Source organism: Schistocerca americana, chromosome 1 (genome assembly GCF_021461395.2).
Source record: "Schistocerca americana isolate TAMUIC-IGC-003095 chromosome 1, iqSchAmer2.1, whole genome shotgun sequence".
Lineage (NCBI taxonomy): Eukaryota > Metazoa > Arthropoda > Insecta > Orthoptera > Acrididae > Schistocerca > Schistocerca americana.
The window spans coordinates 1,265,654,186-1,265,676,802 of NC_060119.1; the positions used below are offsets into that span (position 1 = coordinate 1,265,654,186).

At 42.3% G+C, this 22,617-nt stretch overlaps 1 protein-coding gene across 1 annotated transcript in view; it reads right to left on the reverse strand.

Annotated features, from left to right (window-relative positions):
- Nucleotides 1-22,617, reverse strand: part of LOC124598913 — a 732,917-nt gene that overhangs the window by 598,581 nt on the left and 111,719 nt on the right. The window lies entirely within an intron of this gene.

The following is a 22,617-nucleotide window of genomic DNA, read 5'->3' on the forward strand; positions in this document are numbered from 1 at the left end:
GATGATAGATCACCTGGTAGCGGAGACATATACACATTATCCTTTATGAACCCCGCCCCCCGAGGCAAAAGTCGCAGGGGGCAGATCGTGTGTGAACATGATCATATAAAACTAACTCTGTCATCCAGCGCTCGCGTACAACGTAGTTTAACCAGTCGCGTGCTGAGCTATGCCAGTGAGATGGCGCACCATTTCGCCACTGAGAAACGCCAGTTACAGTTGCTTCATCGAGAAGTCGAGAGGAGTCTCGTTGTAACTGTACCATCTTGTGGCGATTTCCTTACACCAGACACACACATTACGTGTGTTCACATTTCCGTTCCATTTAGGTGAAATATCGACTCACCACTGGAGCCGGCACGATCCAGAAAATCTTCATCTCATGCAGGAAAATTTCGTTTGCAAAGCTGGCTCGTAAACCGTAGTGGGTTGGGTTGTTTGGGGGAAGAGACCAAACAGCGAGGTCATCAGTCTCATCGGATAAGGGAAGGATGGGGAAGGAAGTCGGCCGTGCCCTTTAAAAGGAACCATCCCAGCATTTGCCTGGACCGATTTAGGGAAATCACGGAAAACCTAAATCAGGATGGCCGGACGCGGGATTGAACCGTCGTCCTCCCGAATGCGAGTCCAGGTAAACCGTAGTATGTAGGCTTCAGAACTTGTAACAACAGCGAACGACAAGGACGTACTGATTTCTTGAGACTACGCCTGACAGAGTCTCACTCGTTCAAGATATTTGTCATTCATTATTGGTCGTTCTATACTCTTCCCTTTACACACGGGTATACATAGAAATCTGAGTTGCTCTTTCATTTGATGTGTTATTGATAATTATAAGTTGAATGTAATAAATGCTACCGAAGCTTAAATCCTGTATATTTGTATTGAAACACCCAGTATTATGGAATACGGTTGAGAACCAGGGACAGCAAGAATACTGGATTCGTCGGCCGTTGTGGCCGAGTGGTTCTAGGCGCTTCAGTCTGGAACCGCGCGACTGTTACGGTCGCAGGTTCGAATCCTTCCTCGGGCATGGGTGTGTGTGATGTCCTTAGGTTAGTTAGTTTTAAGTATTTCTAAATTCTAGGGGACTGATGACCTCATAAGTTAAGTACCATAGTGCTCAGAGCCATTTGATTCATTTGAATACTGGATTCGGGTCACATGAGGTCCGGAGGCCGAAATTTGACGACCACTGATGCATTGTTTCATAATCAGCACACTTAGCGACTTCCAACAGACTTTAAAGGTAATGTCAAACCAGTCCTAAACTTTTTCTCGCTTACGTGCTTTAAGTCAAATATTTAGTACTAACTCATCTGTAAAGTAATAAGTTGTCTTATACAGGGTGATTACGAAGATATTCAAATATTTTTATTCTACAAGTAAAACTAAAGAAAAAAATCAGTACAAACATAGGTCCGGAAATGTTTAGTTACGGATTTAGAGCTAATAAAAGATTTTTTCTGAAATTTAGCAACTTCGATAAAATGAAACCATCGCAAAACTGTGCGAAGTGAAAGAAAATCACGATTTCCATCTATTTCGTTGTTATTGGTCTGGTGAATCTAATGAAACATGTCCCAGACGCGTATCTGCAGTAGTTTTCCAGAACACCCAGAGAAGCAGGGATTATTACACAAGAAAATTTGTTTACTTTCGATTAAGAATGTAGAAACGTTTATGTCATTGTTGGCAACCGTTATTGAGTTGTTTCAATCGTTTCCTAACCTCGAAGGAGTTAGTTTCCTGTATTGTTCAGCGAAAGAACATAATAACAACAGTGTATTTAAGTGAAACCACATAGTAACTGTTGTAGTTTGTAGATTATTTATGAAATAGGGATGCCTTGCAAATTTACGACAGAGGAATACGCCGATATGGTGTTTATTTATGGCAGATGTGATGGTAATGCTACGGATGCAGTTAACGAATATCGAATACGTTATCCAACTAGGAGGATTCGGAATGCACGAACAATTAGTGGAGTATTTCGAATGTTACGGGAGATTGCAAATACACGTCTGGGACATGTTTTATTAGATTCACCAGACAAATAACTACAAAATAAATGGAAATCGTGATTTACTTTAACCTCGTAGTTTTTCGATGGCTTCATATTAGCGAAGTTACTAAATTTGAAGCAAAATCTTTTATTAACCGTAACTCCGTAACTAAACATTTGTGGACCTACGTTTGTATGACATTTTGTCTTTAGTTTTACTTGTAGAATTACATATTAAAATATTTGCATACCTTCGTGAATCATCCTGTAAATGGGAGTTAAAGGATAGGGGAGTTACTGGCTTCCTTCAAGTTTGATGTTCTATTAAGCGAAAAATGTTGTCACTTCAATTAAGATTGTGTGCGAACTACTCATCCAAAAATTTATTGTAACGTATAATTATAATCAGCGTTCCAGTGCGTACTTTGTAGCACCTCTAGTTTTAAGATGCTTATATGGATAAAAAGTTGTAATTCGGACTGGTGAACGATCCTAATAATTGCTCGCAATTGACAGGAAATCCAGGTCTTGTCTATAAAATAAGACCGCCATCTTGGCCTGGAGTGAGTCTGCTGCATGCATCTGAGGAGGCCAGATCTGTATCTACATCTCGGTGGCGATTTAGTCGCTCGATTTTCGGACTTCGCGTCTGTAGACGTCAGGGCTTGGAATTATTTTGGTATGGGTCATTTGGAGTTGTGTTATTTACCTGTAGAGTCCGTCTGGACTCTGAATTATTTTGCTATGATTTGGAACCTTAACGCTAGCAAGACAAGGTGGAATTACTTGCCTGACAATTGCGACTTCAACTCTGGCACAACAATGGGCGGATACAAGCAGTATTTACTTAAATTTTTAGTGATTTTCAAACAGCTGTATGGTGGCTCGAGTCATATCTAAGTCAAAATAACGATAGCAATTAGGTCTTCAGCAATCCCCGGCGAATTTGTGTATTCGATTAATAAATATTGGCAATTTTTGTAATTAATCTTGTTGTTGCGTAAGCTCATTTACACGCAGTGTCCATAAATGCAGCTGTGGCCGAGCGGTTCTAGGCGCTTCAGTCCGGAACCGCGCTGCTGCTACGGTCGCAGGTTCGAATCCTGCCTCGGGCATGGATGTGAGTGATATCCTTGAGTTAGATAGGTTTAAGTAGTTCTAAGTCTAGGGGACTGATGACCTCAGGTGTTAAGTCTCATAATGTTTAGAGCCATTTGAATCAATTTTGAACAGATATCTTTAGTGTTTATGCACAACAGTGAGAATTAATTTAAATTTATAGTGAGTTACAGAGTGTGCGGCAACAACCTCCATGATGCAAAGATGTTATCCAATGATCGCAATGCACTAAATGTATCACCGTACCATCACACTACCCGTTTTATGCGTCGTTTAATACGTGTCCAATGGTCTCGGTGGAGGTTCGAGGCCTCCCTCGGGTATGGGTGTGTGTGTTTGTCCTTATGATAATTTAGGTTAATAGTGTGTAAGCTTAGGGACTGATGACCTCAGCAGTTAAGTCCCATAATATTTCACACACATTTGAACATTTTGAACGTGTCCAATATTCATGTTTATTCAGTAAAGTCGGTAATACTTTATACAGGGTGCATGCAGGTCATGCAGGAAGCAGGCGACCATTACTGTAATAACCAGTATTTCTGCATTCGGGCTGACAGGGTCGCAATGGTAAAAGTCAAACAACGCACAAGGAAAGACTTTATAGCTCACATGTTGCGTTCCGGAATTTATCCATCTCCATATACAGGGTGTTACATAAAGGTAAGGCCAAACTTTCAGGAAACATTCCTCACACACAAAGAAAGAAAATATGTTATGTGGACATGTGTCCGGAAACGCTTACTTTCCATGTTAGAGCTCATTTTATTACTTCTCTTCAAATCACATTAATCATGGAATGGAAACACACAGCAACAGAACGTACCAGCGTGACTTCAAACACTTTGTTACAGGAAATGTTCAAAATGTCCTCCGTTAGCGAGGATACATGCATCCACCCTCCGTCGCATGGAATCCCTGATGCGCTGGTGTAGCCCTGGAGAATGGCGTATTGTATCACAGCCGTCCACAATACGAGCACGAAGAGTCTCTACATTTAGTACCGGGATTGCGTAGACAAGAGCTTTCAAATGTCCCCATAAATGAAAGCCAAGAGGGTTGAGGTCAGGAGAGCGTGGAGGCCATGGAATTGGTCCGCCTCTACCAATCCATCGGTCACCGAATCTGTTGTTGAGAAGCGTACGAACACTTCGAGTGAAATGTGCAGGAGCTCCATCGTGCATGAACCACATGCTGTGTCGTACTTGTAAAGGCACGTGTTCTAGCAGCACAGTTAGAGTATCCCATATGAAATCATGATAACGTGCTCCATTGAGCGTAAGCGGAAGAACATGGGGCCCAATCAAGACATCACCAACAATGCCTGCCCAGACGTTCACAGAAAATCTGTGTTGATGACGTGATTGCACAGTTTCGTGCGGATTCTCGTCAGCACACACATGTTGATTGTAAAAATTACAGTTTGATCACGTTGGAATGAAGCCTCATCCGTAAAGAGAACATTTGCACTGAAATGAGGATTGACACATTGTTGGATGAACCATTCGCAGAAGTGTACCCGTGGAGGCCAATCAACTGCTGATAGTGCCTGCACACACTGTACATAGTCCGGAAACAACTGGTTCTCCCGTAGCAGTCTCCATACAGTGACGTGGTCAACGTTACCTTGTACAGCAGCAACTTCTCTGACGCTGACATTAGGGTTATCGTCAACTGCACGAAGAATTGCCTCGTCCATTGCAGGTGTCCTCGTCTTTCTAGGTCATCCCCAGTCGCGAGTCATAGGCTGGAATGTTCCGTGCTCCCTAAGACGCCGATCAATTGCTTCGAACGTCTTCCTGTCGGGACACCTTCGTTCTGGAAATCTGTCTCGATACAAACGTACCGCGCCATGGCTATTGCCCCGTGCTAATCCATAAATCAAATGGGCATCTGCCAACTCCGCATTTGTAAACATTGCACTGACTGCAAAACCACGTTCGTGATGAACACTAACCTGTTGATGCTACGTACTGATGTGCTTGATGCTAGTACTGTAGAGCATTGAGTCGCATGTCAACACAAGCACCGAAGTCAACATTACCTTCCTTCAATTGGGGCAACTGGCGGTGAATCGAAGAAGTACAGTACATACTGACGAAACTAAAATGAGCTCTAACATGGAAATTAAGCGTTTCCGGACACATGTCCACATAACATCTTTTCTTTATTTGTGTTTGAGGAATGTTTCCTGAAAGTTTGGCCGTTCCTTTTTGTAACACCCTGTATAATTTTAGAAATATATCTGTTTCGTTACCTCTAAAATTTTATTTACTACTGGAAATACTGCAAGTTCCTATTCACATCATCATTTAATATGAAAGTAATCTCACGTCCAAGATACAAAAATGTCATCTTACTCTGTTGTATTGTTGTTAATTACTGTTGTGGACCAAAACGCTTAACGTACTGTAAATACAATAACGTTAGTCAGTGATACAAAGTTATTTGATTTATGTTCATTTGCTAGTTTCACAAACAGATACAGTGAAAATGTAGATAATATTCAGTTTTAGCTAAAAATCAGTTGGTCTTGTGCCAGTTGGTTACAATATTGTCAGGCAGCCTTGTCTTAGTTATTGCGTTATTTCATCTTGCGACGTTTCCACATTTCCATTAAATTTTAATAAATGTCTGCCGTACATTCTACGTACTACTCTTATTAAAATGCGCCAGAAGACTTGTCCAGTGAGACTCGAAATTTTTTGGCTCTGTTCGCATTGTCAAACGATTTTCTCATAGCCAATGGAATCAATGCAAGTAGGTATATTATACTATCAAATTTTTTATGTTGTAGTGAAATCTCTTTTCAGTAAGTGTATATTCCTTTTTCCGTCTGCAGGAAATGATGGGGTAGGTGGGTGGGGACCAAACATAATGATCAACAGAAAACAGGCAAGTGAGGATCTTTTTGAGTTGCGCCACACATTCTACAGAAGGCACGTGAACCAGAATGTAGTTTGGGACAGGCTCCCCACCACCTGCATCTAAACACATCTATCTACTCTCAGCAAGCCACTGTGCGCTGCACAGTGGACAGTATGCTGCACTTACATTATCGCCTTCCTGTTCAGTCAATATAGTTCTGTATAAGCCGGATCTCCTTATTTTTTGTCATGACCGCGAGATATACAATGGTGGCAGCAAAGTGGACGCTCAGTCTTCTCCGGATATCAGTAAACTCACCGAATGGGGTTCCGACAGAACTACGTGGCCTTTCTTCAAATTATTCACATTTAAACTCCCAGAGCATCTATGTTGCACTTGCTTACGAGTTATACCGATGTACTACGGTGCTATCAGCGCGTCTTTCAACCCACTCGATGCCTTCTTGATAAGTGTTGCACTGTAACAAAACTGAAATTGGTCGCACTAGCGTCTTTCGCGTAATTTCCATTACAGCTGCACTGCACTTTCTCAGACTCTCCTAACGAATTTAAGTCTTCGATAGGCCTTCCTTAACACTGATTTTACGTGATGATTCAATTTCAGATCTCTTCTTGGTATTAACCGGAATGCAAGGATTTTTTTTTTCTGCCCAGGGTCCGATCGGTAGTGAAATGGTAATCATCGCGAAAATCAGAAATGTTTTATTTTTAGCATTTAGCTAAACCTTCCCACTTCTTCTTCATACGTACTCGCAGCTCCGACTTAAACATTTGCACCAACTTTCCAGCACCCTTGTCATGGAAGACAGCCGCCTGTGCTTTTGAGACAATTCTCTACACTGGTATGCAGCTCGTTGTCTGTGCCAAAATGCTGTCCTCATAGCCAGCACTTCATGTGAGCAAAGAGATGAAAATCATAGGGAGGTAAGTCTGGCTGTATTGTGGGTGATCGAAAACACCCCACGGAAAACACTGCAGGACAGTCTTTGTTGCAGGTGGAATGAGCGGCCGAGCATTGTCACGAAGAAGGACAATAACAATGCCCGATTATTACGTTTGTGTTCGTTTGTTCTGAATTGCCCATCTTAGAAGATTATCTAGAATCGCCTGACTCACTCGCTGAACGAGACCATCAGTTGACACACGCTTCCTTCACTGACCGCCAGCATCACGAACGTCTTTCTTCAAAGTTTCTGCACGCATGACAGTTACGTTATGCGGGCTGCATGAATTCAGGCGGCACCCATTAGTATGAAGAAATCGATGGCGACAGGCGGCAGGCGGCAGGCACTTCACACTTGCCAGGACACACTGTTATTTTCGACATCTTCTCGTGCCCAACGTGCACTCAGAACTGAAAAATGCGACATGCCGTGACCGACGGGCCGACTAGAAACACAGTGCAACACATCTGCACAAACCTGAATTGGATTTGCAATACGGCTTAATTTTGGGACCGATCGGAGCCTAAAAAATATTGCCCTTGTACTTACACGAAGCGGTGTGCTGAAGTTTTTCTATCCACGACATAGGCTTCACCATTTATTAATTTACATTTTTTGTGCATTTCTTTACCGACGATCAACAACGATACTTTCCTGTAGACAACTGGATCGTCATCGAACAGTCTTTTATTGTTGCTGATCCTATTTCATGAATAATTTGCGTATGTTGAGAAAATTAGAGGTAAATTTACGCTTCCTTGGCGCACATCGATATTAATTTCGTTTCTGTGCAACATTCCCCGCCCAGTATAACGCACTGGGTTCCACTGGCCGGTTAATCACCGAGCCAGACACATAACTGCTATGATAATCCGTACGATCGTATGTCGGTTAGTTGTCAACAATATGTTTCAGTGCACAAGCCTGCCGGAAATCTAGGAAGGCGGAATCTACCTCTTCGTCTGAATTTATTACTTGCAAGATGCCGTGCGTGAGTAAGCAAGCTGTGTTTGATACGAGTGGTTTTTTTAATCGGTGCTTATTATTTGAGAGAATCTCGCTTTCCTCGAGTAGGACGGTGTAGTGGGTACGGGTGTCTCGGCGTGAGCAGCCGTGTTCGTAGCGGCCGCCAGCGGCTGTTGCGGCCGCCGCCGCTTGATCGATGGGCGTCGTGGAGGGCCGTCGCCATGGCAACGGTCACTCCGTCCTCTGCCCGCCGGCCGGTAAACACGACGCCTCGCTGTGCGTAGCGCGTACGCAGGACGCGCCGGCACGCACGCGCGACGGGCGTCAATGCGAACAGCGGTCCGCGGCGGACAACGACGAGGTAATGACAACGAAAGAACCGCAACTGCGCAAACTTCTTTGCGGCTACGTAACTATTAGCAACATGCGGCAGTTGTACCATTACACTGGTACAAGAACAAAATTTCAGGAGAGTGTCACTAGCCTGAAACAAATCAAGCAATCCGGACTCACAGGAGACGTCACACTAACACCATGTAACACCACCTCTAGCCATGAAATGACCCTATGCCGCGACGAAGAGAGTTGTGAGGAGCGGGTCGCACTGAGACCTTACCGTATGCGATACGGCATGTTACAATGAAGGCTGTGCGGGGCGACGCTTGTACAGGGTGTTTCAAAAATGACCGGTATATTTGAAACGGCAATAAAAACTAAACGAGCAGCGATAGAAATACACCGTTTGTTGCAATATGCTTAGGACAACAGTACATTTTCAGGCAGACAAACTTTCGAAATTACAGTAGTTACAATTTTCAACAACAGATGGCGCTGCGGTCTGGGAAACTCTATAGTACGATATTTTCCACATATCCACCATGCGTAGCAATAATATGGCGTAGTCTCTGAATGAAATTACCCGAAACCTTTGACAACGTGTCTGGCGGAATGGCTTCACATGCAGATGAGATGTACTGCTTCAGCTGTTCAATTGTTTCTGGATTCTGGCGGTACACCTGGTCTTTCAAGTGTCCCCACAGAAAGAAGTCACAGGGGTTCATGTCTGGCGAATAGGGAGGCCAATCCACGCCGCCTCCTGTATGTTTCGGATAGCCCAAAGCAATCACACAATCATCGAAATATTCATTCAGGAAATTAAAGACGTCGGCCGTGCGATGTGGCCGGGCACCATCTTGCATAAACCACGAGGTGTTCGCAGTGTCCTCTAACGCAGTTTGTACCGCCACAAATTCACGAAGAATGTCCAGATAGCATGATGCAGTAATCGTTTCGGATCTGAAAAATGGGCCAATGATTCCTTTGGAAGTAATGGCGGCCCAGACCAGTACTTTTTGAGGATGCAGGGACGATGGGACTGCAACATGGGGCTTTTCGGTTCCCCATATGCGCCAGTTCTGTTTATTGACGAAGCCGTCCAGGTAAAAATAAGCTTCGTCAGTAAACCAAATGCTGCCCACATGCATATCGCCGTCATCAATCCTGTGCACTATATCGTTAGCGAATGTCTCTCGTGCAGCAATGGTAGCGGCGCTGAGGGGTTGCCGCGTTTGAATTTTGTATGGATAGAGGTGTAAACTCTGGCGCATGAGACGATACGTGGACGTTGGCGTCATTTGGACCGCAGCTGCAACACGGCGAACGGAAACCCGAGGCCGCTGTCGGATCACCTGCTGCACTAGCTGCGCGTTGCCCTCTGTGGTTGCCGTACGCGGTCGCCCTACCTTTCCAGCACGTTCATCCATCACGTTCCCAGTCCGTTGAAATTTTTCGAACAGATCCTTTATTGTATCGCTTTTCGGTCCTTTTGTTACAGTAAACCTCCGTTGAAAACTTTGTCTTCTTGCAACATCACTGTGTTCTAGGCGGTGGAATTCCAACACCAGAAAAATCCTCTGTTCTAAGGAATAAACCATGTTGGCTACAGCACACTTGCACGTTGTGAACAGCACACGCTTACAGCAGAAAGACGACGTACAGAATGGCGCACCCACAGACTGCATTGTCTTCTACATCTTTCACATCACTTGCAACGCCATCTGTTGTTGAAAATTGTAACTACTGTAATTTCGAAAGTTTGTCTGCCTGAAAATGTACTGTTGTCCCAAGCATATTGCAACAAACGGTGTATTTCTATCGCTGCTCGTTTAGTTTTTATTGCCGTTTCAAATATACCGGTCATTTTCGAAACACCCTGTAAGTGCGACACTCGCGTTCCCACAGGAACGACACAATATACGCTGCGACTCCCCATACAAGTAATAACACAGCACTAATCACATTACTATTCCAGTTACAGTTGCAATAACGAGATTTTCTGAAGAGATCGCAACTGTGACGTATAATTATTTAAAGCGCAGGAAACTGCACCCGTACAACGCTATAAATACCGAACATACAAGGGCTATTCGGAAAGTAAGTTCCGATTGATCGCGAAATCGAAACCACTTTGGAAATCACAAACATTTTATCTGAAACAGTTACCTACAGCTTCCAGCCACTGCTCTACATAGTCACCACTCCGGGTTAGACATTTGTCGTAGCGTTGTACCAACTTTCCAATACCCTCGTCATGGAAGGCAGCTGCCTGTGCCTCCCGCCAATTCTCTACGTCTACATCTACACGGATACTCTGCAAATCACATTCAAGTGCGTGGCAGAGGGTTCATCGAACCACCATCACAATTCTCTATTATTTCAATCTCCTATAGCGCGCGGAAAGAATGAACACCTATATCTTTCCGTACGAGCTCTGACTTCCCTTATTTTATCTTGGTGATCGTTCCGCCCTATTTAGGTAGGTGTGAACAAAATTTTTTCGCATACCGAGGAGAAAGTTGGTGATTGGAATTTTGTGACAAGATTCCGTCGCAACGAAAAACGCGTTTCTTTTAATGATGTCCAGCCCAAATCCTGTATACTTTCTGTGACACTCTCTCCCATATTTCGGCGATAATACAAAACGTGCTGCCTTTCTTTGAACTTCTTCGATGTACTCCGTCAGTCTTATCTGGTAAGGATCCCACACCGCGCAGCAGTATTCTAAAAGAGGACGGACAAGCGTAGTGTAGGCAGTCTCCTTACTAAGTCTGTTACTTTTTTTCTAAGTGTCCTGCCAATAAAACGCAGCCGGCCGCAGTGGCCGAGCGGTTCTAGGTGTTTCAGTCTGGAACCGCGCGACCGTTACATCGCAGGTTCGAATCCTGCCTTGGGCATGGATGTGCGTGATGTCCTTAGGTTAGTTAGGTTTAAGTAGTTCTAAGTTCTAGGGGACTGATGACCTCAAATGTTAAGTCCCATAGTGCTTAGAGCCATTTTGAACCAATAAAACGCTGTCTTTGGTTAGCCTTTCCCCACAACATTTTCTATGTGTTCCTTCCAATTTAAATTGTTCATAATTGTAATATCTAGGTTTTTAGTTGAATTTAGGGTTTTTAGATTAGACTGATTTATCGTGTAACCGAAGTTTAACGAGTTCTTTTTTAGAACTCATGTGGATGACCTCACACTTTTCGTTATTTTAGGTCAACTGTCACTTTTCGCACCATTCATATATATTTTCTAAATCGTTTTACAATTTGTTTTGATCTTTCGATTACTTTGTTAGTCGATAAACGACAGCGTCATCTGCAAACAACAGAAGACGGCTGCTTAGATTGTCTCCCAAATCGTGTATATAGATAAGCTCATCTAGAGCTCGTTGTCTGTTCGAAAATATTGTCTTCATTGCCAGCAGTTAATGTGAGCAGAGATGAAACACAGAGCGAGCCAGTTATGGGCTGTAGTGCGGGTCATCAAACACTTCCCATCTAAAACGCTGCAGGAGCATTTTCATTGCCCCTGCAGATTGCGACCGAAAATTGTCGCAAAGTAGGAACCTTATGGCAGTTCCGTATAATGGGCTGCATAACATCAGGCGAAATCTCTCACCAAGACCTCATACTTGGCGGGAGACACTATTTTCTACGCATCTTTATGTGCTCACCGTTCGCTCAGAACTGAAGAAAGCGAAGTGATGTAACCACCAGGCATACTACAGACACTGTCGAACGCATATGTGCAAACCTTTATTAGATTTTCACAATGCTTTCCACTTCTTGACCGATCGGAACTTACTTTCCGAATATCCCTCGCACTACTGTGGTTCCCCATCAGGTCTTTCAATACGAATTCTCGAGAGTGAGTCCTGGTCATTTCTATCTTTTGTAGCAAATAGTATTGTCTGCTCTAACAAAGCTGGAGACAAATTTTCGACTTGCTATTTCTCCTTTTAAGGAGCTACTCAATAAAACAACGTAAGTTGGTGAATTTAAAAAGTCCTCCATGAAAATTTTGTGATACTTTATTGGTGTGGTACCAATGCAGGGTGAGTTTGGAAGAATGGTGCACGCTTTGAGGGGTGATGTAATTAATGATTACGTCCAAAAAATTCATATGGACATACGCCCTATTCTGAATGGTTTCCGAGATATACTTTACTGTACATCATTATTTATTTTCTGTATTATGCAAACATTGTCACTGTTTACAACGTAGAATAGTAGTGTTGAGGAAGTTGAGACGAACAATTTCATACAGGACATTTGCGATCTATGAAGTCGGGAAACGGACTGACAGACGCTACGGAGTATAAGAGATACATAATTTTTAAGTAGTTTTTTTAAATACATTTTTACGATTTTTATTATTAGAGCTCTGCATTTTCCTATCTCAATTTTTCTTTCACAGAACTTTCCAAATGGCTACTAAATTGATCTAGCACAATAAGGGAACTCTTCTTCAATGAAGCACCGTCCTTCTCTCCTACACTTCATAGTATCATACCAGCCTCATCCAGCACTTGTCATATACGCGAACAACAACACCTGGAGATACTTCAGAAGGTTTTGGCATCGTTTTGCACTTGAAAATGATCACTGGGTTAAGTTTAGTACCGTCAGCACAGCATGAAAGGACAGTGTGATATTCACTCCTGTATTTTACTCAAAATAATATTCACGACAGCATTGTGTGTGGAATGTGACTGAACTTTGATCCAATTCTCGTAATACTAAAAAAAAGCACCTCGTCGTTAATAACATAATAAACAATTATTGACCGCGACATAATTTAATGTTATGAAAAAATTGTATCTCAGACAATACCCACGTAAAAAGATAATGAAAATCTTAATCTTTTATTATCTATGATTTTGAAGAAAAATCTTACTACTTCTTGTTCGAACTGTTGTACTCATAGGACGTAACACAGAGGTCTGTAAAAATCTGTACTAAAATACTGCTGTGTTGCTAACCGATATTTGATAGCAGAGTTTGTATGATATCGAAATGAATCTTCTTTATTTGGAGTTTTCTGCTCAGCTACCATATAAGAGCGCAGCCATTAGCGCAATTGATCTACAGCGCAGTTTATTGGTAAATGGTGAATATTAGTAGCTTAAGTCTTGTAACGGTGAGAAATATTTTCTAATGTTAATGAATATAGTGAAGGTGAGAAAAGATTTAATATAGATTATTTATTACGGGTAAAGCGCAGTCTGAAGCAGAGTCGATAAGTGATTTATGTTAGCCGCCATCTTAGTGAAATATTGCAGCGGCAGTTTTAAATTGAATTTCTACACGTACTTAAATGTTGTTGGGTATAATTGCAACAATAGTTGTGTACTAGTGGCCGAGGACCCATTCTGAGGTAATAAATTCCAGTTAGACAGTGAATACATCGAACTGCTATGAATGCAAACAGCATCTTAAGTGATATAAATTATTATCTGCTGATGAATGAAACCTGGTAATTTCGTAACAACTTTTGTGAAATATTTTGGCAGGAAAATACGTTAGTGTTGTCTACGTGTGGTATTGTATGACAAAACTGTTCATTTTGCTTAAAGAAATGTGTTGCCACCTCGAGATAACAGTAGCGTTACTTTTGATAAACGATCTGCAACTAGCAAAGAGTATTTTAAATAACAGCACTGAAATTACTAAAAATCATTAATCTTGTTTAGTTCAGATTAGTCATCATACATTTAGCTTGTTTGTCGGTTATAAATGATTACTTTTGTGAATGAACTTAAATTTAACTGCTTGACAGACAACATTGTTACACGTTCCCAGGCGGAGACTTCTTTAACAAAATAACGTTCATTAGCCGGGAAAAGCAGTAATTAAATAATACCTCATGTTACATTAATAATAAATAACTAATGTTATTGTAATCTTGCTGAAGTTGTACAACACAACACACACACAATTACACCACACGTCAAAACAGCAGTGTAGTGCAGTTTTTCATGTCCACTTGTTTTCATAGTTAAAGTTTTAGCACCTTTTATCGCTACAGTTCTGTTTCTCGGCACTGCTATTGTCAGAAGAATTTCATCCATATTCGCTATTTGGCGTAGTTGCTCGCGGGTTTTCTTTCTGTGTTGAATAATAAAGCGACGGAAAGATAATACTTTCTCTTCATACTCTTGTGGCATTTTCTGACATATTTTGGTTTTCGTTCGCATGCTCTAAGTCTATGACGCTTCATAAATCTGTAGCACCAGCGAACATCACCCGTAAAGTCTGTTAAGTTCCACTGCAGCGCTAGCTCACGAGCGTGTATTTGAACCATTTTTATATTAATTCCATTGCCATTTTGACGGCGTCCTCGAATCTATTTCAATGTGTCATCTTCTAGTTTTGGACATTTTGCATTCAGTCCTCTATTTGCACGTCTAGTCTTCCTAATTTTTTTTCAGTTCTTCTTTACTAGCCCACTAATCGCGAGGAGTTTTTTCTGTTGATGGCAGTGTTAACAAGCTTCTGAATCTCCGCGACTCATGTTCGTCGCATCGGTGAATCCAATGTTGCCAGATAGAGGTGGTTTCCCGCGGCGTCGAAATATGGCCATTTTTATGACGCGGGAATATTAAATAAAACATTGGACATTTTTACATTAATTTCGAGTATGAGACGCACCTGGAGTTTGGAGGCAATTTTTCGAAGAAAGAGTGCATCTTATAGTCCATAAAAACGGTAGTTTAATTTTGTACTACCACATGTTTTCATTGGAGCATACGCTTATTGAGTTATTCAAGAAGAACATGTAGAAGCGCTATTAAACGTGTTCTATCATGGAAACCGTTTGGAATAGGACATATATGAAGCTTTGTTCAGAGTCACTAATACCATCACCCTCAAAGCATGTATCTTTTCTCCTGGGTCATGCAGTATAAATAATGTTTAAATTCTATGAACCTAGGATAGTATTTCTGGAACTGTTCATTGTCTCGATGTAGTATACGATAGTACCGTGTCTTCGAAACTTGTACTCTCTGGTCTGGCATGCGATAGCTGTCTAGTATTTTTTGTAGTTACGCGTCTTCCTGGCGGCTGAGGCATTGTCGTATGGCACCGGCAACACGAGCCCACGAACTCATGAGTGGTTCTGAAGAAATTGGCTTAGTCAATATTTGTGCAGAGTTTCGTCAGGTACGTCATATCCTGCTGAAGCTACTCCTTGACGATTAGATTCCGTATATAATTTGCTGAGATGTGTCACCCGTGGCCCAAATAGTTCCACAGGTTACCTGTGGGATTCAGTGATTTAGTGGACCAGCAGAGGTGACATAGGGTGACTGAATGCTTGTCGAACAAGTAATGTATGCGTGCATTGCTGTAAATACGGCTGTCGTCTTCCCGGAAGGCGGGAGCCTCCATAACATACTCTCAAAGTACATGTACAAGACAGGACAACGCTGACTTCCCGAGAATACTGAAGTATACATACTGGTTGAAGTTCACGGTCACCTGAATGAGTGGAGCCAAGTCGTGGTACCGAAAATATGCCCGAAACTTCACAGACCCACCTCCAGATTGAACCACATCCCCGACAGACTACGGGTTAACGCCTCACTGCGGCGTCGTTGTGCTCGACGACACGCACCACTGAAAAAGATGCAAAATTCCTGCTCGGTGGACCATACTACAAGCATACTGTGCATATTCTAAGTTGTTTGGACTATTAAGGACACGGAGCTTTACGTACCACTGAGATCGATGGCCTTTTGCAAGCAATGCTACTGCAGCTGAGTACTGCATGCAGATCCCTTCGGTATGGTCTCTGAGAAACTGGACGATATGTACCTGTATTCATCGTCAGCAGCAATTCCTGTCCGGTTTGAAATCCATTGTCACTGTCAAGGAGTAGCTCTCGTATGTGGTGCCTCTGTGTAGTATCTCTTTACGATCACAGTTCATAGGCCGTGTTACATGGCTGCGAGTGGTACACGATTCCTTGCAGTCATATTCGGTAGTCAGCATTCATACACCAAGAAATCGACAAATTTTATCCATGGTCATGGGAACGTTCATAACTGGTAGTTCCTTTCTGCCAGTTTGCAACGTTTCCTCCGTGACACATTTTCCAGAGCCGGTTCCGTACAGGTGATTGCCACATTCACAACACTTAGCTGCCCGACATGACTCACGCCCGCTCTGGAAGTTAAACGGCCACCTGCTACCAAGTCTACAGGATCTGCAGCGCTAGAAAGCGAAAACAGTTCCTTTAAGAGACTGACTAATGCCTGTTGAAATTATACTCCACTTTCTTTCTTTAGAGTGACCTGTGCACCTGAATTGTGGCTGTCCTTTAGTACATTTTCCCTGTATTGTTTCAAGAAACTCGCATGCTCAATGGATTTACTGCTAGCTGTCCCAGGCCATGCTTTGCTATCGCTCAGTCTGGTTAAATGGGAAAGAAAGAAAAGAGAAAGCACACTTTTCCTATATGTATGAGAGTTTGATATACGTCCTAATCTCTTTCTCTCTCCTCTCTCTGTCCGTCTTCTCCTCCCCTGCCCCCTTTCCGCATCTCGTCCTGCCCGCTCTGTCTCGCACTCTCTGTCTATCACCTCCCGCCCCCTTTCTCTTCCCATCTGCTCCTTCCTTCTTCTTCTCTCCACCTTCTCCTGTCCTCTCTCTGTCCCTCTCCTACTTCCGGTTTTCTATGTCCATTTCCTCCTCCCCCCCCCCCCCCAGTCTGTTTCATTTTTCCCTCTTCCTCTCTGAACTTGAGCCTTGTTTATTGTTATATATCTTAAAAAGTATATAGTCTATATTTGTCTAAATGTTTATACGTTCATTAGAGTAATGCGTGAAGTTTGGAAGAAAATCGGGAAGGTACATTTTGAGTTTTTTGGCAACAGTGTTTTCCCTTGTGTTTAGGTACCTAAACCGCGCCTGTATTAGAATTGAACGTTGTGTCGGAATTTCAAAGCAATCCATGAAGAACTTTTGTGGATTTGATATTTGGAGGAAGTTTCTAGTTATACAGAAATTGTAGATGTTCCTAATCGCAAATGTCCGTATTTTTGACCGAATGCTTTGAAATTTTGACACAACGTTGCATTGGAAAAAATGGTTCTAATGGCTTTGAGCACTATCGGACTTAACTTCTGAGGTCATCAGTCCCCTAGAACTTAAAACTACTTAAATCTAACTAACCTAAGGCCATCACATACATCCATGCCCGCGGCAGGATGCGAACCTGCGACCGTAGCGGTCGCGCGGTTCCACACTGTAGCGCCTAGAACCGCTCGGCCACCCCGGCCGGAACTGCCCTGGATTACACGTGTATTTTTACATACCATTAAAAAAAATACATCTAATATATAATATTTTGTAAATTTAATAATATGGAAACATTCTTACAAAAATCTCAAAAAGTAAATATATCATACTGTACGTATCATATACTAAAGAAATAGGTACTTAAAAACACGCCTGTATTAGAATCCAACGTTGTGCCAAAATTCCAAAGCAATCAGTCAAGAACTTTCGGAGACACGTGATTTTGAACAAACGAACATTTACATGTTTATTTGGATAGTCTTCTATACTCTAATCCTCTCTTCCACTCATTTAAGGACGCTGTAATTGGTGATTTTATCGGCACTTGCGATTTTCAGGACGTGCTTGTGACATCACGGGACTAAAAAAATTCACCCTCTTCCTACCCTCAGCACCTAACGTCCAAGTCTCACCGCGATATAGTGCCACTCTCCCAGAGCCGGTTCGAGAACAATTTTGCACACATGCAAACTTAACCAACTGCCCCCACCCGTTCTTTATACGAAGACTTTCACCCGTGTCAGTTCTCGCTTCTAATTACTATCCGCACTGCACACAAATTTTGAACTCGGGAGCCCCTGCTCCCCTCTCAGGTTGGCGCCCAAGCGTCTGCTACTAACTGTGGTATACAAATCTTGTAGTTGGAGCGTCTCTGGCATTCCTTTTAGCTTGGCCCGTGTCGCTGAGGCCCTTAATCAGCATTGCACACTCCATAAATGTAATTTAGGAAACCAGATTAGTAGGCTTATATTTAGTGAGGTTAATATATTCTTCTTTTTTTTTTATCGGAGGCTCAGTTCGCTTGGGTACTCTTGTCTCCTACTTCTCTCCTTTCACCTGTCGTGAGTGGTCTTGTGGTCTTGCTCCCTAAATAAGTAAATGACTCAACTTCTTGCATCACCTTGTCCCGTGAACGTACTGGCCTTTTCGCTTCCCTCTTTTGTCACGAACGACCTTCTTTATTTCAGATTCGTTTACTTTTATGTATATTCTTTGTCTGTGCCTTTATACATATACTTAACAAATATGAAAGGTATTCATAATTTTCAGTTATATCAATTATATCTTCAGCATACCTACTACTTTTCTATGTATTGCCACACCTACCTCTATCTGTTCTCTGATTGTATTCAGCGTCACTTCTACGTACAGATTAAAAATAAATCGGACGTATCGTACATTATTTCCGAATTCCTTCCAGAATCTGTGGTTTTTTCCTGTGTTGATCGCCCATCAATAACAGGCGTCACGTTTTTGTAAAGGTGCCACATCAGCTGCCAGTCTCTGTAAACATTTCCTATTTCTTCAGTGCCTCAGAAAATTTTTTTTTCCAATTTCACATTATCAAACGCTTTTTGTACATCTACAAAAGCGACGAATGTTGTTAAATTCCTTTCCACATCTTTCTCTACAGCTAATTGTGAAAGCCACATCCCTTCTCTCGTTCCCCGGTTTTTGCTAAAGCTGATCTGGTCTTCTGAGATGCAAATGTTTACCAGTCACCGAAACACATCTGCTGCGTGATTTTAGATTTATCTCTTGTTCTCCACAATCTGTCGAGAAACTTTCTGGAATATTGTAAGCCTATATGCAATTCCTGACCATCTCATAGATGTTTTCAGTAGCCTGTACCTAGATTCGACTTTCTGTATGAGAACAGACGGCCGCTTTCTTTATTACTCTGACAGGCGTCAAACAAGAGCAGATGTTGTCACTATTATAAAAGTGAAATAACGACGTCAGCCACAAGAGGCCACTGAAACAAATCAATGGCGACAAGCGGAAACTGGTGCCGGACCAGCACTCGAAACCGGATACCTCACTTTACGCGAGTGTTCGCCTTAATCGTTTCGACCATCCGTGCTCGCTTCCCCTCCGGCCCAAATTCCCGACTTGACGCGCCATTCTCGAATGGCTGTTCATATATCCATACTTATATATGTGTATGTATATGTATTCAAAAATGGTTCAAATGGCTCTAAGCACTATGGGACTCAACATCTGAGGTCATCAGTTCCCTAGACTTAGAACTACTTAAACCTAACTAACGTAAGGACACCACACACATCCATGCCCGAGGTAGGATTCCAACCTGCGACCGTAGCAGCAGCGCGGTTCCGGACTGAAGCGCCTAGAACCGCTCGGCCACAGTGGCCGGCTTATGTATTCATGATAGTATTCTCAGGAAAGGCTAAATAATGCTGCTATAAAAATATTTGATCCCTTATTCACTGATATTAAATACCTAGCCTACGTAAGAACTGAATTTCATACCAAGCTAAAAAGTTTTTTTTAGTAGTTTTTACCTATACCTTAGTAGCTTAATTTGTCCAAAAGTTTTACGTATTTACTGCGACACATAATCGAAGTATTATCTCTGTTATGTATTCTCGCGTGTAAATGCTCACCGTACAGCCATATTTAAGCACAAATTAATACTACGTTAATTAACTTGTTTCACGTCATTACAACTACAGGGAGTGGACAAAAATGTGGAAACATTACGTGAAACGCTTGCATGAACATAAATGCAGATGGTAGACAAGCCTGCAGTTAGACTGATGTGTTACATCATGAACGGCAGATGTGCAGCGTCCTCAGTACGTTGAAAGTGTCCGTCGTGGTGAGAACAGGGTTCTGTGTAGTTGAGAGTGTATCATGTCGGAGAGCTCAGTGCATTCGAACGTGTCTGCTCCCGTAAACAAGGTAGCTGAAGTTTCAAGAGGCACTGTACCGAAGATTTATATCTCATACGAGGAAACCGGGAAATGCCGAGCGAAAGTGTGTTGAGTGATAATGAAGGCGGTCACTAAAGAGGACTGTGACGAACGACAGCTGAAAAAGTCAATCCAGAGTTGCATGCCGCACTCGCAAATGCTGTCGCGCCCAAACAACAGAAAAGGAACTCCAGAAGCTGGGAACTGCAGAGCGAGCTATAATCCCAGAACCAATCACTGATGCAAATGCCTGTAACAGGAAAATGTGATACCGAAGCCATAAAACTTGGAGTATGGAGCAATAGAACAATGTAATTTGACCTGGCGAGTCTTGCTTCACGCTGTTTCCAACTTCCGGCCTCGTTGACGTCCCTAGAGTGAAACATGGCGGGGGTTTGGTGATGGTTTGGGCAGCCGTATGGCGGCACTCCATGGGCCCTGTGGTTACTCTTCATCGTCGCATTACTGTCAAGGACTGTGTGACGATTTTGGCTGATCACATCCATCCCACGGGACTGACTGTGTTTGTCTCCTAGTGGTGATGCTGGCTTCCAAAACGGAAGAGCCTCTCTTCAAACAGTTTACGTCGTACAGGACTGGTTTTCTGAGCACGTAGATGAGCTATCGCGTCTCCCCTGACCGCCACTCTCACCAGATCTCAATATTATTGAACCTTTGTGACTGATTTTGGAGAGAAGCGTACGTGATCGCTACCCATCTACAACGATGTTACCTGAACTCGCCACTGTTTTGCAGGAAGAATGACACAAGATTCCGTAGAAAATCATAAACGATCTGCATTCATCCATTCCGAGAAGGTCTGAAGCCGATTTGAAAGCTTATGGGTTCCTGCACCGTATTCGACTCGGTAATGTGTAGTGTTTTTCGTGTTCCATACCTTTGGGCATACCCTGTAAAGCGCAAATGAACTACGAGACAGGTAACTAATTGAATGTCCAGGAAAAACAACACGTTAGAAACTGTGGCACTTTGTCAGCTAATAACGAAGATACAATCCCACAGAGCATCGTTAAAGGTGCGCGACTGGTACAATGTGTTTTTGAGTGACAGATCCCAATACGGTATACTGGGCAGTAAATATTCAACGTATGCCAAAGCAATTTAGTGGAGAGGGATGGGTAGGCAAGGGGTGCACCAAACAAGTTTAATATGACCTGCGACGTTCCCAATACACACACGCTATTCACCAGACTGGGTCAGTAACGCAGTCACTCTTCTGTGTCGGGAAGTGTGATCACTGGATGAACCTAAGGAAATGCAGTAATATTTACGGAATATTCCGTCGGTTCTTGGAGGAACATAAACATATTAAAAATTTGAATAGACAGTTCTAATGGTCCACAATGACATTTATTTAATAGTTCGTTATGAACCAGTCTTCGCCCATCGTCAGTTAAGACTAAACAGATGGTCCACACAAGTTCACCGAGAGTTGTTATACAGGTATATGTGACATTTTGTCATTACATCGATACAAAACACATGCTTAATGTAATACCAAAGAGAATCTGAACAAATAAATCTTATATTACAGTATATTCAAATATTAAAACTGTATGAATGTGTACTACTTGTACACTTGTACACTTGTGGAAAATAATTTGATGCTAAATCACAGTAAGACTCAGTTTTTACAGTTTCTAACCCACAATTCAACAAGAACTGACATTTTAATCAGACAGGATGGGCATGTTATAAGCGAGACGGAACAGTTCAAGTTCCTAGGCGTACAGATAGATAGTAAGCTGTTGTGGAAAGCCCATGTTCAGGATCTTGTTCAGAAAATAAATGCCGCTTTATTTACCATTAGAACAGTATCTGAAATAAGTGACATTTCAACACGAAAAGTAGTATACTTCGCATATTTTCATACGCTTATGTCATATGGTATTATTTTTTGGGGTAATTCTTCTGATTTAAAAAGGGTATTTTTGGCTCAAAAACGGGCTGTTCGAGCTATGTATGGTGTAAGTTCGAAAACCTCTTGTCGACCCCTATTCAATAGTCTGGGAATTTTGACATTGCCCTCACAGTATGTATTTTGTTTAATGTCGTTTGTTGTTAGCAATATTAGCTTATTCCCAAGAGTTAGCAGCTTTCACTCAGTTAATACTCGGCAGAAATCAAATCTGCATGTGGAATGCACTTCCTTGACTCTTGTGCAGAAAGGAGTGCAGTATTCTGCTGCATCCATTTTCAATAAGCTACCACAAGAACTCAAAAATCTTAGCAGTAGCCCAAACACTTTTAAGTCTAAACTGAAGAGTTTCCTCATGGTTCACTCCTTCTATTCTGTCGAGGAGCTCCTGGAAGAGATACAAAGTT